Source organism: Prionailurus bengalensis, chromosome A1, assembly GCF_016509475.1.
Source record: "Prionailurus bengalensis isolate Pbe53 chromosome A1, Fcat_Pben_1.1_paternal_pri, whole genome shotgun sequence".
Lineage (NCBI taxonomy): Eukaryota > Metazoa > Chordata > Mammalia > Carnivora > Felidae > Prionailurus > Prionailurus bengalensis.
In genome coordinates, this window is record NC_057343.1 from 166,559,137 (window position 1) to 166,573,567 (window position 14,431).

Here is a 14,431-nt window from a genome sequence, read left to right on the forward strand (position 1 = left end):
TTCCACATTTCACTGAAAAATGTTGATGATAAATCACACCATTTCTAAAATGCTAGTAGGTTTTTCTTAACCATTTTCAAGATGTGATTTTAAAACCAACTTAAATCTGCTTAGAGGTAGCTGAAGTTTCATTTTTTGATAACCTAAGGACTTGGCCCTCCATATTGTCTCTGCCTGAAACAAAATTATAGAAGAAATTCATGTTGTTTTACAAAAAACTCAGATACTGGAGATGACCAAGATAGTTCCCAGATTTTGTGAAATTTGCAATCCTGGTGATCTCTCTTAAAATTTTAAGCCTCTGCTGAAGTTTACAGTTCTGTTTAAAGCTGTATTTTCACTTCTATTTTTCTCTGCATATCCAAATCCTAACTATCTTAAGACCAAACCCATCCCTGGTGGATGAGTCTACAATGACATATCATTTTTTTGAATTTCTACATGACCTATTTTCCCCTCCATGTATTTGATATTTGCTGATTCACATATCCTAAGGGAATGTTTCATGGCCAAAAGATCCTGAGGGAAAACATTGAGAGAGCAGAAATTATTTCTGTTATTACCAGGATTCATTTATCCTGAAAGGACAGATTAGGTCACATCCTAATTTAAGAAATAAAGAAAAAGATCTCGAAAAAGGTAATGAAAGATATTGTGATTTTCCTTTATAATGGTTGAGTCAAGCTTTTCTCATTCAGATTTATAGTAGCAAATGATCACTTAACCTAATGAAAAAATGTCTATGCCTATATTATGTCTGAATTTTCTTTCTGAATGGTCCATAACAAAACATTAAGAGAAAGTGAAGCAGGGAATATAATGGTGACACAATTGGAGAGCATGCAATGAAACCTTTTGTTCCATGAAGAAAATAAAATAAACCTTTTTAATTACATCTCCCACCCAAATCCATAAAAATCAAAAATACTATATGATAACTTCTGGGTTCAAGGTGAAAAGTCAATGTATTTCTTCCATGTTAAGAGACTACAATGCACAAGTTTCCCCCCTGACCCCCATCTTTGACCATGAATATCATAAACTATTATACCAGACAACAAGCTCACATAGTTAACCTTGTCCATCTAGTGTGTGGGACCATTCCAAACAGGTTGGACTTTTTGAATCACATTCAGTTGATATAAATAGACTAAGTAAATTATTTTTTAAATAAAATATACACTTACAAAAGTACATAAATCATGAATGTACAGCTTAATAAATTTTTACCAACTTAACATATCCATCTACCTAGTAAGCAGATCAAAAAATTAAGTATTAGCATTACATCTGAAGCTCCCCGCATACTAACTCCAATAATTTACAATCTAATGAAACAGAAAAACTTAACTATAAAATTATCAAAAAATTGTTGTAGATAATTTATAAAATTCTACAAAATTTCATTTTTTATGATGCTGTATGTTATAGTATGTATAATGCAAATAGACTACATATACTATACAATATATATATTTTACATAATATAGATATGCTATATGTAATACCACATGTTATATAATATATACGTGTTCTATAACATATTTATTTTAAATTTGTGATACTTTTATAGTTAAGTTTTTTTAATTTGTTCATTAGATTTTTCACTTGTTTCATTAGATTTGTATTATTGATAGACAGAAATTTTATTATTCATTGTTACATTTCCACAGGGAAGTAGTAACTGTGCTTTGTAGAAAATAATCAATGGTTACTGGCTTTTTACTTTTTCAATGAAATGCTGTGTAGCATTTTTACTTTGGGGATTGACTAAATTTTTACATGCTTTGTACTGCATTTAATATATTGCTGATGAAAAACGGTTTGTGAATTAATTTTATTTAATTTCAGGTTTCGAAAAACTATGATCTCCATCTAATATAATTTTTCTTTATTATCACCTATGACTGCAGGTCAAAGTATGGCATATTGATAGTCTGTCTTTACAAATTGTTAAATTTTCAGCTCTATGTTATTTGTAATATTAGTATTGAACATTTAAGGAAACTTCAATTTCCAAAACTCATTTCAAAAGCTTTATGAAGTCTCTCAAATAATGCAATCTCTAGAAAAAACAACCAAGCAAATGCATCTCTGGTGATTTCTTTATGGTCAAACAGGATAAAAAAACTATGTTTAAAGTTGTCTGAAGTGAAATTTAAAAAAATAAAACAATCACTTTAGTGGGAACCTATTTTAAATGATTATTAAAAATCAAAATACACACTTCACTCAAACTTAATTACAATTCTTGTATTGTTCTGCCTTAATACACTATGTTATAAAGCTTTCAACTAATTTTAATTTGCAACATATTTGTTATTATTTCAATAGCTCTTATTTAAAATAATTACAATATTTATGGAAAATAAACTTATAAGACCACAAAGTTAAACCACAAAAGACTGCAGAATATATCTCCAAAGAAAACATTCCCTCCCTCAGTTTTTATGTTAATTTTAGTTTTCTGAGATATCAAACATTCTTATCCAAATTTAGTTATATTTTGCATACATTTTATTTGCTATATGCAAAAGCCATCATATACCTACTCATTTTATATTCTTTAAAATGATGTATGATCACATGCATTACTCGCATTCCACCATAAATTGTTAAAATTTTAAAAGGCACAGTTAAGGAACCAATAAAAATGTACATACGAATGAAAACAAATACAAGTAAGTTACAGGATCAGGAAGGCAGAAAGTGGGAGCAACAAGGATACATACAGTATTATACATAACAATATTAGTATAATACATAACAGTACTAGAAATAACTCAAAACATAACTAAAATGTGAATGGATTAAATGAAATGAATTAAATTAGAAAGTAAAAATAAAACTATAAAGGGAGATATTCTATATATTTATAAGTAAAGACATAAGCCTAAATGAACCATGTATTATAGAGAAAAACATAAGGCAAATTATAACATTTAGAGTTGACAAAGCAACAAAAATATCATATGTCAAAATTTGTGAGACACAATTGATGTTATTGTTATAGGGAATTTTTTACTCTATTATTCCAGAAGGTGGAGACAAAACCCAGAAGCAGCACTGATGCAAACATAAGGCGCTACAACAAAATGAACAAGCAACCTATTAAAGGGAAGAAGAATTTTGCAAATGTTATATCTGATAAGGGGTAATATTCAAAACAGAGGAACAGCTCATAGAAGTCAACACCAAAAATCCCCAAAATAATCTAATTCAAAAGGAACAGAGGACTTAAACATTTTTCCAAAGAACACATACAACTTCTTCATTATACAATACAGAAACCTGTGGACAGCATGGCAGAATGAAGAATATAGTTTCAGGTGTCACAATCTTTAATTTGACTCTGGGATCAGCCCTTCCCTTGGGGTAAGTTATTTAACCTTTCTAACTTGCCATGTCATAATTTTTGTAATATTTAGAACGTTGTTAGAATCATGATATAACCTAATGGTTCCAGTATCAATAAAATACTGATTTTCAACAAATTTAGCCTCTTCTCTACATTCATTTTTCTGCCCCCTATTATTTAAATACTGGTATTCACAGAGGATTCAAACTCTTCTTTAATTTTCATTGACACTCTTTCTGGGAAGTATCATACATTCTAGCATGGTTTATCCAATTAAGTAGACAACATCCAAACTTGACCACTCTCCCACCTTCAGACTAACTACTTGGCATATATTCACCTATGGAAACGTTCAAATTGACAGAAACAAACAAACAAACAAAAATCATTATCTTGCTTCAAGGCCCATTACCTCTCAGGCCTTTTGTAGTCATTTGCTTTAATCCCTGCATTAAAGTAATTATTGGTTCTTCTTTTTTATTCTAACTTTCATAGTACAATAATGCTGTTGGATTCTGTTTAAAAAAAAAAATGAGTTCCATATCAAGACCCTGACTTGGTCTTTGACATCAGCTCTCCATTTGAGCTGCCTAGCACCAAATTAAATATGTATGGATCATCTATTGTGTTGGGTTTTGAGGATACAGCACTGACCCAGCACCTGCTCTTGAGTCCACTGGTAATTGCAATATGGTAGAAAGGCTTGACAGTAATAATAAATAGAAAGTAGCACTTGGGGGTCTAAACTAGTCTTGTAGTAAGAGAAGCCTTCCTGAATAAAGAAAACCTCAAGTAAAAGTTTACTTTTCTACTCTAACCTTTGACTACTTATTACTTAACTTTTTTTTTCTCTTCTCCTTACCAGGCTTTAAAAAATCTATGGCCTTTTCACAGATCACAGTATTTCCTGAAGTATTATTCATTCCTGTCTCAACTCATATTCTTCCTTCAAGATCCATTTCAAAATTCTACTGCACCTTGAAAATTTACGTGTTGTGCTCTTTTTTTTTATTGGCTTAAATTATAGCTTTCACTCTGATATACTCTTATTTATTTATTAAGATTTCTCTTCTAACACACTGAGGCAACGGTCATGTAATTTCTAGATCTACAGAGCTTGTCATGGTTTCTCTCACTCAATAGGTGCTCAGGGATATTAATACCAATAATACACAATATTTACAACTAAAAACTAATATATTATGGGTTTATGTTGTGCCAGTTTAAGTGCTAAGGGTTTCGTATCCTGTTAAGCAAGTTATATTCCCATTCCGTAGTTAAAAGAACAGAGGACAATGGAAAAATGAGAAATTTGCCCAAGTTCACAGAAGAGATAAGGATCAGATGGGATGGAACCAGGGCACTTCTAACTCCTGATGACTGGCTCTGAACCATTATGTATGCTGAATGAGCAACAAAAGTTGTTCAGGATCAAAATTGCTTACGTAGAAGGGGCAATTCTAAGCCTACATGTCTGATTAACTCCTTTTCACTTTTAAACTACAGAAGGTTCCATATGAATTTTAGGATTGCTTGTTCTAGTTTCGAGAAGAATGCTGGTGCAATTTTGATTGGGATTGCATTGAATGTGTAGATAGCTTTGGGTAGTATTGACATTTTGACAATATTTATTTTTCCAATCCATGAGCAGGGAATGTCTTTCCATTTCTTTAAATCTTCTTCAATTTCCTTCAGAAGCTTTCTATAGTTTTCAGCATACAGATCCTTTACATCTTTGGTTAGATTTATTCCTAGGTATTTTATGCTTCTTGGTGCAATTGTGAATGGGATCAGTTTCTTTATTTGTCTTTCTGTTGCTTCATTGTTAGTGTATAAGAATGCAACTGATTTCTGTACATTGATTTTGTATCCTGCAACTTTGCTGAATTCCTGTATCAGTTCTAGCAGACTTTTGGTGGAGTCTATCGGATTTTCCATGTATAATATCATGTCATCTGCAAAAAGCGAAAGCTTGACTTCATCTTTGCCAATTTGGATGCCTTTGATTTCCTTTTGTTGTCTGATTGCTGATGCTAGAACTTCCAGCACTATGTTAAACAGCAGCGGTGAGAGTGGGCATCCTTGTCGTGTTCCTGATCTCAGGGAAAAAGCTTTCAGTTTTTCCCCGTTGAGGATGATGTTAGCTGTGGGCTTTTCATAAATGGCTTTTATGATCTTTAAGTATGTTCCTTCTATCCCGACTTTCTCAAGGGTTTTTATTAAGAAAGGGTGCTGGATTTTGTCGAAGGCCTTTTCTGCATCGATTGACAGGATCATATGGTTCTTCTCTCTTTTTTTGTTAATGTGATGTATCACGTTGATTGATTTGCGAATGTTGAACCAGCCCTGCATCCCAGGAATGAATCCCACTTGATCATGGTGAATCATTCTTTTTATATGCCGTTGAATTCGAATTGCTAGTATCTTATTGAGAATTTTTGCATCCATATTCATCAGGGATATTGGCCTGTAGTTCTCTTTTTTTACTGGGTCTCTGGTTTAGGAATCAAAGTAATACTGGCTTCATAGAATGAGTCTGGAAGTTTTCCTTCCCTTTCTATTTCTTGGAATAGCTTGAGAAGGATAGGTATTATCTCTGCTTTAAACGTCTGGTAGAACTCCCCTGGGAAGCCATCTGGTCCTGGACTCTTATTTGTTGGGAGATTTTTGATAACCGATTCAATTTCTTCGCTGGTTATGGGTCTGTTCAAGCTTTCTATTTCCTCCTGATTGAGTTTTGGAAGAGTGTGGGTGTTCAGGAATTTGTCCATTTCTTCCAGGTTGTCCAATTTGTTGGCATATAAGTTTTCATAGTATTCCCTGATAATTGTTTGTATCTCTGAGGGATTGGTTGTAATCATTCCATTTTCATTCATGATTTTATCTATTTGGGTCATCTCCCTTTTCTTTTTGAGAAGCCTGGCTAGAGGTTTGTCAATTTTGTTTATTTTTTCAAAAAACCAACTCTTGGTTTCGTTGATCTGCTCTACAGTTTTTTTAGTTTCTATATTGTTTATTTCTGCTCTGATCTTTATTATTTCTCTTCTTCTTCTGGGTTTAGGCTGCCTTTGCTGTTCTGCTTCTAGTTCCTTTAGGTGTGCTGTTAGATTTTGTATTTGGGATTTTTCTTGTTTCTTGAGATAGGCCTGGATTGCAATGTATTTTCCTCTCAGGACTGCCTTTGCTGCGTCCCAAAGCGTTTGGATTGTTGTATTTTCATTTTCGTTTGTTTCCATATATTTTTTAATTTCTTCTCTAATTGCCTGGTTGACCCACTCATTCGTTAGTAGGGTGTTCTTTAACCTCCATGCTTTTGGAGGTTTTCCAGACTTTTTTCTGTGGTTGATTTCAAGCTTCATAGCATTGTGGTCTGAAAGTAAGCATGGTATAATTTCAATTCTTGTAAACTTATGAAGGGCTGTTTTGTGACCCAGTATATGATCTATCTTGGAGAATGTTCCATGTGCACTCGAGAAGAAAGTATATTCTGTTGCTTTGGGATGCAGAGTTCTAAATATATCTGTCAAGTCCATCTGATCCAATGTCTCATTCAGGGCCCTTGTTTCTTTATTGACCGTGTGTCTAGATGATCTATCCATTTCTGTAAGTGGTGTATTAAAGTCCCCTGCAATTACCACATTCTTATCAATAAGGTTGCTTATGTTTATGAGTAATTGTTTTATATATTTGGGGGCTCCGGTATTCGGTGCATAGACATTTATAATTGTTAGCTCTTCCTGATGGATAGACCCTGTAACTATGATATAATGTCCTTCTTCATCTCTTGTTACAGCCTTTAATTTAAAGTCTAGTTTGTCTGATATAAGTATGGCTACTCCAGCTTTCTTTTGGCTTCCAGTCGCATGATAAATAGTTCTCCATCCCCTCACTCTCAATCTAAAGGTGTCCTCAGGTCTAAAATGAGTCTCTTGTAGACAGCAAATAGATGGGTCTTGTTTTTTTATCCATTCTGATACCCTATGTCTTTTGGTTGGCGAATTTAATCCATTTACATTCAGTGTTATTATAGAAAGATACGGGTTTAGAGTCATTGTGATGTCTGTATGTTTTATGCTTATAGTGATGTCTCTGGGACTTTGTCTCACAGGGTCCCCCTTAGGATCTCTTGTAGGGCTGGTTTAGTGGTGACAAATTCCTTCAGTTTTTGTTTGTTTGGGAAGACCTTTATCTCTCCTTCTATTCTAAATGACAGACTTGCTGGATAAAGGATTCTTGGCTGCATATTTTTTCTGTCTAGCACCCTGAAAATCTCTTGCCAATTCTTTCTGGCCTGCCAAGTTTCAAAAGAGAGATCAGTCACGAGTCTTATAGGTCTCCCTTTATATGTGAGGGCACGTTTACCCCTTGCTGCTTTCAGAATTTTCTCTTTATCCTTGTATTTTGCCAGTTTCACTATGATATGTCGTGCAGAAGATCGATTCAAGTTACGTCTGAAGGGAGTTCTCTGTGCCTCTTGGATTTCAATGCCTTTTTCCTTCCCCAGTTCAGGGAAGTTCTCAGCTATGATTTCTTCAAGTACCCCTTCAGCACCTTTCCCTCTCTCTTCCTCCTCTGGGATACCAATTATGCGTATATTATTTCTTTTTAGTGTATCACTTAGTTCTCTAATTTTCCCCTCATACTCCTGGATTTTTTTATCTCTCTTTTTCTCAGCTTCCTCTTTTTCCATAACTTTATCTTCTAGTTCACCTATTCTCTCCTCTGCCTCTTCAAGCCGAGCTGTGGTGGTTTCCATTTTGTTATGCATTTCATTTAAAGCGTTTTTCAGCTCCTCGTGACTGTTCCTTAGTCCCTTGATCTCTGTAGCAAGAGATTTTCTGCTGTCCTGTATACTGTTTTCAAGCCCAGCGATTAATTTTATGACTATTATTCTAAATTCACTTTCTGTTATATTATTTAAATCCTTTTTGATCAGCTCATTAGCTGTTGTTATTTCCTGGAGATTCTTCTGAGGGGAGTTCTTCCGCTTGGTCATTTTGGATAGTCCCTGGCGTGGTGAGGACCTGCAGGGCACTTCCCCTGTGCTGTGGTGTATACCTGGAGTTGGTGGGCGGGGCCGCAGTCAGACCTGATGTCTGCCCCCAGCCCACCGCTGGGGCCACAGTCAGACTGGTGTGTGCCTTCTCTTCCCCTCTCCTAGGGGCGGGATTCACTGTGGGGTGGTGTGGCTCGTCTGGGCTACTTGCACCCTGCCAGGCTTGTGATGCTGGGGATCTGGCGTATTAGCTGGGGTGGGTAGGCAAGGTGCTCGGGGGCAGGAGGGGCAGGCTTAGATCGCTTCTCCTTAGGTGATCCACTTCAGGAGGGGCCCTGTGGCAGCGGGAGGGAGTCAGATCCGCTGCCGGAGGTTTGGCTCCGCCGAAGCGCAGAGTTGGGTGTTTGCGCAGAGCGAGCAAGTTCCCTGGCAGGAACCGGTTCCCTTTGGGATTTCGGCTGGGGGATGGGCGGGGGAGATGGCGCTGGCGAGCGCCTTTGTTCCCCACCAAACTGAGCTCTGTTGTCAGGGGGCTCAGCAGCTCTCCCTCCCTTTGTCCTCCAGCCTTCCCGCTTTCAGAGCAGAGCTGTTAATTTATGACCTCCCAGACGCTAAGTCGCGCTTGCTTTCAGAACACAGTCCGCCCGGCCCCTCCGCTTTTGCAAGCCAGACTTGGGGGCTCTGCTTGGCCGGCGAGCCACCCCTCCGCCCCGGCTCCCTCCCGCCAAAACAGACACATAGACCAATGGAATAGAATAGAAACCCCAGAACTAGACCCACAAACGTATGGCCAACTCATCTTTGACAAAGCAGGAAAGAACATCCAATGGAAAAAAGACAGCCTCTTTAACAAATGGTGCTGGGAGAACTGGACAGCAACATGCAGAAGGTTGAAACTAGACCACTTTCTCACACCATTCTCAAAAATAAACTCAAAATGGATAAAGGACCTACATGTGAGACAGGAAACCATCAAAACCTTAGAGGAGAAAGCAGGAAAAGACCTCTCTGACCTCAGCCGTAGCAATCTCTTACTTGACACATCCCCAAAGGCAAGGGAATTAAAAGCAAAAGTTAATTACTTGGACCTTATGAAGATAAAAAGCTTCTGCACAGCAAAGGAAACAACCAACAAAACTAAAAGGCAACCAACGGAATGGGAAAAGATATTCGCAAATGACATATCGGACAAAGGGCTAGTATCCAAAATCTATAAAGAGCTCACCAAACTCCACACCCGAAAAACAAATAACCCAGTGAAGAAATGGGCAGAAAACATGAATAGACACTTCTCTAAAGAAGACATCCGGATGGCCAACAGGCACATGAAAAGATGTTCAGCGTCGCTCCTTATCAGGGAAATACAAATCAAAACCACACTCAGGTATCACCTCACGCCAGTCAGAGTGGCCAAAATGAACAAATCAGGAGACTATAGATGCTGGAGAGGATGTGGAGAAACGGGAACCCTCTTGCACTGTTGGTGGGAATGCAAATTGGTGCAGCCGCTCTGGAAAGCAGTGTGGAGGTTCCTCAGAAAATTAAAAATAGACCTACCCTATGACCCAGCAATAGCACTGCTAGGAATTTACCCAAGGGATACAGGAGCACTGATGCATAGGGCCACTTGTACCCCAATGTTCATAGCAGCACTCTCAACAATAGCCAAATTATGGAAAGAGCCTAAATGTCCATCAACTGATGAATGGATAAAGAAATTGTGGTTTATATACACAATGGAATATTACATGGCAATGAGAAAAAATGAAATATGGCCTTTTGTAGCAACGTGGATGGAACTGGAGAGTGTGATGCTAAGTGAAATAAGCCATACAGAGAAAGACAGATACCATATGGTTTCACTCTTATGTGGATCCTGAGAAACTTAACAGGAACCCATGGGGGAGGGGAAGGAAAAAAAAAAAAGAGGTTAGAATGGGAGAGAGCCAAAGCATAAGAGACTCTTAAAAACTGAGAACAAACTGAGGGTTGATGGGGGGTGGGAGGGAGGAGAGGGTGGGTGATGGGTATTGAGGAGGGCACCTTTTGGGATGAGCACTGGGTGTTGTATGGAAACCAATTTGTCAATAAATTTCAGGAAAAAAAAAAAACTACAGAAGGGAGGTCTTTGAGGTAGTCTCTTAAGGTCTTACCGCATCATTTTTCTTTGTGCATGCAGTATTTTTTCCTGGGTTAGTAGGAAATCCGTCAATCTACATTATACTGTAGATTGAATTTTAAGAGAGAATATGAACCTTTTGTGAAAAAAAAAATTTTACATTATAGCGTTACCTTTGCACATCATTGAGATCCAGCGTAACAAAGTATTTATTCTATTCATTCACTTGTTAGTTCTATGAGCATATATTAAGTTTCCACTATGTGTCTGAAAGTATCCTAGTCTTTGGGGAGTTTACCATCTAACAGGATATTACACACAAGTCAGTATCTACAATAGAGTCTTAGGAACCTATGATGTAGATATACATGAGTATAATGACATTTTCAAAAACTATTATCTAATTTAGCTGTGGAATAAGTAACCACAAAAACCTTCATGAAACATTAGACAGGCAAAGAAGAAGGGGAACAACAGAGAATTCAGAAGTATGGTAAATAAAGGAACAGTCATATCAAAGAACTGCCAGTGAATCACTGTAACTAGAGCACAGGGTAGATGTTGGAGAGGAGTGAGGTGTAGGCTTGAGAGAGGGAGGTTGGGTAATAATGAATCTTTTTCTTTTTTTTTTTTTTCTCTAAAGACCTTGATCAGCTGATGAAGGAATTAAATAGAATAGGGGCATAATTAGATTTGTATTTGAGATAGAATCATGGGGCAAAGAATGTAACACATTTGAGAAAGCATTTTGGCTACAATTACCATGTAAATGATGTTATTTGTCACCAAAAGAAGGATTATAAAAGAAGGAACAGGTTGGAGGTGTCTGTTAGCTATCTTGATTATTACTCATGCCCCGAACAGTCACCTATGGCACACTCTAAAGAAATGGTTGTCAAACTATGGCCTAATGCCAAATAAGGACTGTTGCCTATTTTGTATGGACCATGAGCTAAGAATGGTTTTTACAGATGAGCATTTCCATTTAATTTGGTGATAGGAAACACCAATTGTAAAATCCAGTTTAACAGTATGTTGTCCTCCAAACCCTGAAAAACAAAGTTAAAAAAAACAACTCCCCCAAAAAACCATGAATCTAATTATTAGTAGACAATGACTATAAAAATATACTCAATTGTTACTGTATTTTGAAAACCATCAAATTATGTAATTTTTTTTAATAAAGTACCTATAATATATTCAATTTTGACTCTTGGCTTGAAAATCCTAAAATATTTACTATCTGGCCCTTTACAGAAAAGTTTGCTGACACCTTCTCTATAAAATAATTAAAATATTTAATTGAGGGATTAACAAAGTTATAGGCAAGATTAATAGGACTAACAGGAAAGGTAAAGCACTTGGGGATTATGAAGTAGAGAAAGTCATCATCATCTCATGGACCTAAAGGGCAATAGGAAGGAGACTTTATTGGCACTCAGTTGGAGATACAGTCCAGAAGTGAGGCTATTTCACAGAAGCCATGAACTTAATGAACTCAGATACTGGGAAACCTCTTTACAGCAGGGAAGAGTAAATCCTCTGACACATCTTGCAGAAATGATACCTTGATCTCTCTCTCTCTTTTTTTTTCAGCCTCTCACAATGCTCCCATTGGTCTAACACATCAGAGAGTCAGGGGGCAAGGGAGCCCAGAGTGATATTGAATTCATTGAGGTAAGCTTCCTAGGTCACAGAGTAAGGTGGAAAAGAATGGGGCCTGGATTTGTAGGGGCAAGGAGACAACTGCCAGCACAAAATGTAAAACACTAATAGGTATTTGGACGTAAGTACATGGAATGCAGAAAGGAAAACTGGATAGAGCACACACATTTTAGAAGCCATAGGCACTTTGGTGGTTATTGAATTTATTGATATAAGGCTTCTTAGGAAGAGTATTTCCAGTCAGAAGAGGATGTGGGCTGAAAACAAAACCATAAGTAACACAGGCATTTAATAAATAAAGAAGAATAGCTTGCAAAAAAAGTGATAAAGAGGAAAAAATATTAAAAGCTAAAAAGAACACCTCCTTAAAGTTATTATAAGAATTTAATAGCAACATATGATTTAATTGATTGCTATATAAATGCTGTGGTTAAAAGAAGGAAGGAAAATAATGTATGAATTCAACTGCTTTGGCTGAAGTGTGTGTGTGTGTGTGTGTGTGTGTGTGTGTGAATATAGGCTCTAATTTCAAAATAATTCTCAAATTCTACCATGTTTTGCCACCATCATGGTTACCACCCTGCAGGAATCAACAATTCTTACCTAAGCTAATGGCAAAACAGATTCTCAATATCCACATATATTCTAAAATCTATTTACTCATCACAAAAAAGCTTGAATTAAATTTTAATATACATCACTTTATTCTTCTGAAACCCATTTGAAACTCTCTCATCACATTTTAAAAGTAGCCCAAATTGTTATGGTTCTTCCTCAGAGAAGAATGCTTCTGAATTTTCAGTCTGAAGACCTCTTTCCATTTTATGTCCCTTACCCTTGTTTCATTCTCTTTAATGGACTTTACTACCACTTGAAACTGTATTATTTATTCATGTGTTTTCTTATTTATTTTCTGCATTTCCATTGGAACGAAGGCTGGTTGAAGATAATACAGTTCTCTCCTTTATTCATGGCTCTATCTCCACTGCTTATATATTGAGTGGAAGAATGAATTCCATCAGTGACAAAGGGCCTGATCAGAACACACATTATTCCTTTCAAATAAAAGTGCAATTACCCACATGGATTATTAGAAACAAAGCTATATGAATTTATTAGTAGGGTCTAAATACAAGGCAATAGGTGAGAAGAGGCTGAAGGTAAGAATGAAGGCATAATGAAACCATAAAGATTCTGTGTTTTTGTGTCTCTATCGGCAGAAGATGCATCTATTTATGCTGAGGTTCCCATTCTCTCATGGCTAGTTTTCTGGTATTTCCTTCCTGGTATGCTTCTAGTACATGCAGACACAAATTTAAAGCAGTGTCACTTCTGATCACTGTGCCTTTTTACTGTCTTTGATAAAACTTTGCACCCTCTCATCCAGTCATTGGGTTTTGTATCTAGTCCAAGTGTGGAACACAAGCCACTTCCTTAATTTCCTGAAGGCCCAGTAAAGGACAAGACTGTAGTCATTAATGAATTTCAGCTAATGCTGTGTTCAGGGTCCCCTAGAATTAACAATTTCTAGTAAGTGAACCTCCGGGCTTCTTGTTAAATCCAGTTAGATAGCTCTATGACAGAAGGCCAATAGAAATTTCTATGTAATTACTTTTAGAGACCAAACTTCCAAATTATTTGGACCTCAAAAGCAAGAGCATCCTCTCTTTTGCAGATAAGTGTTTACATTCTATAGCAGAGATACCTCAAAGTTTCCTCAGGAAGAAACTCTTGTTCTCCTGAGAAAATACCTCATACCCATTAAGTCGTTGACTTCCAAAGACCAGGACAAAATAATCAGAGTAATTGATAGTGTCATTTCCCAAAGTCTACACTTTTAATATTTTAAATAAAATAATTTACATCAATTAGATTTTAAATAATATCTGGCCTAATTCATAGTGATGAAAAATGCATTTTTGACTCTTCAAGGGCACAGACTGGCTAAAGACAAACTTAAAATATGTTTCTCAAAAATGCACATTAATATCTCTCAGTCTTCCGCTTCTGAATTCAGATTTATAGTGACATCTCACTTTTCTCCAAGAATAATAGGTAGGCACTTGCTTTAAATTAGTCTAAAAAAAGGCCCACCATGGTCATTTTTTCCAAAACCTAGGAATTCTCTTCCAGAAGTAATTTATTCTCTACCTCTAGACGCTGAAACTGCCAACAATTCATAAATGCCATTTCCCTCAATTTGAACATACAAAGAAGTTAATAAATCAATACATTTCTCACCAGCCACCTAGTTATACATATATCATATAGAATCACTTCCTACTGTTTAACA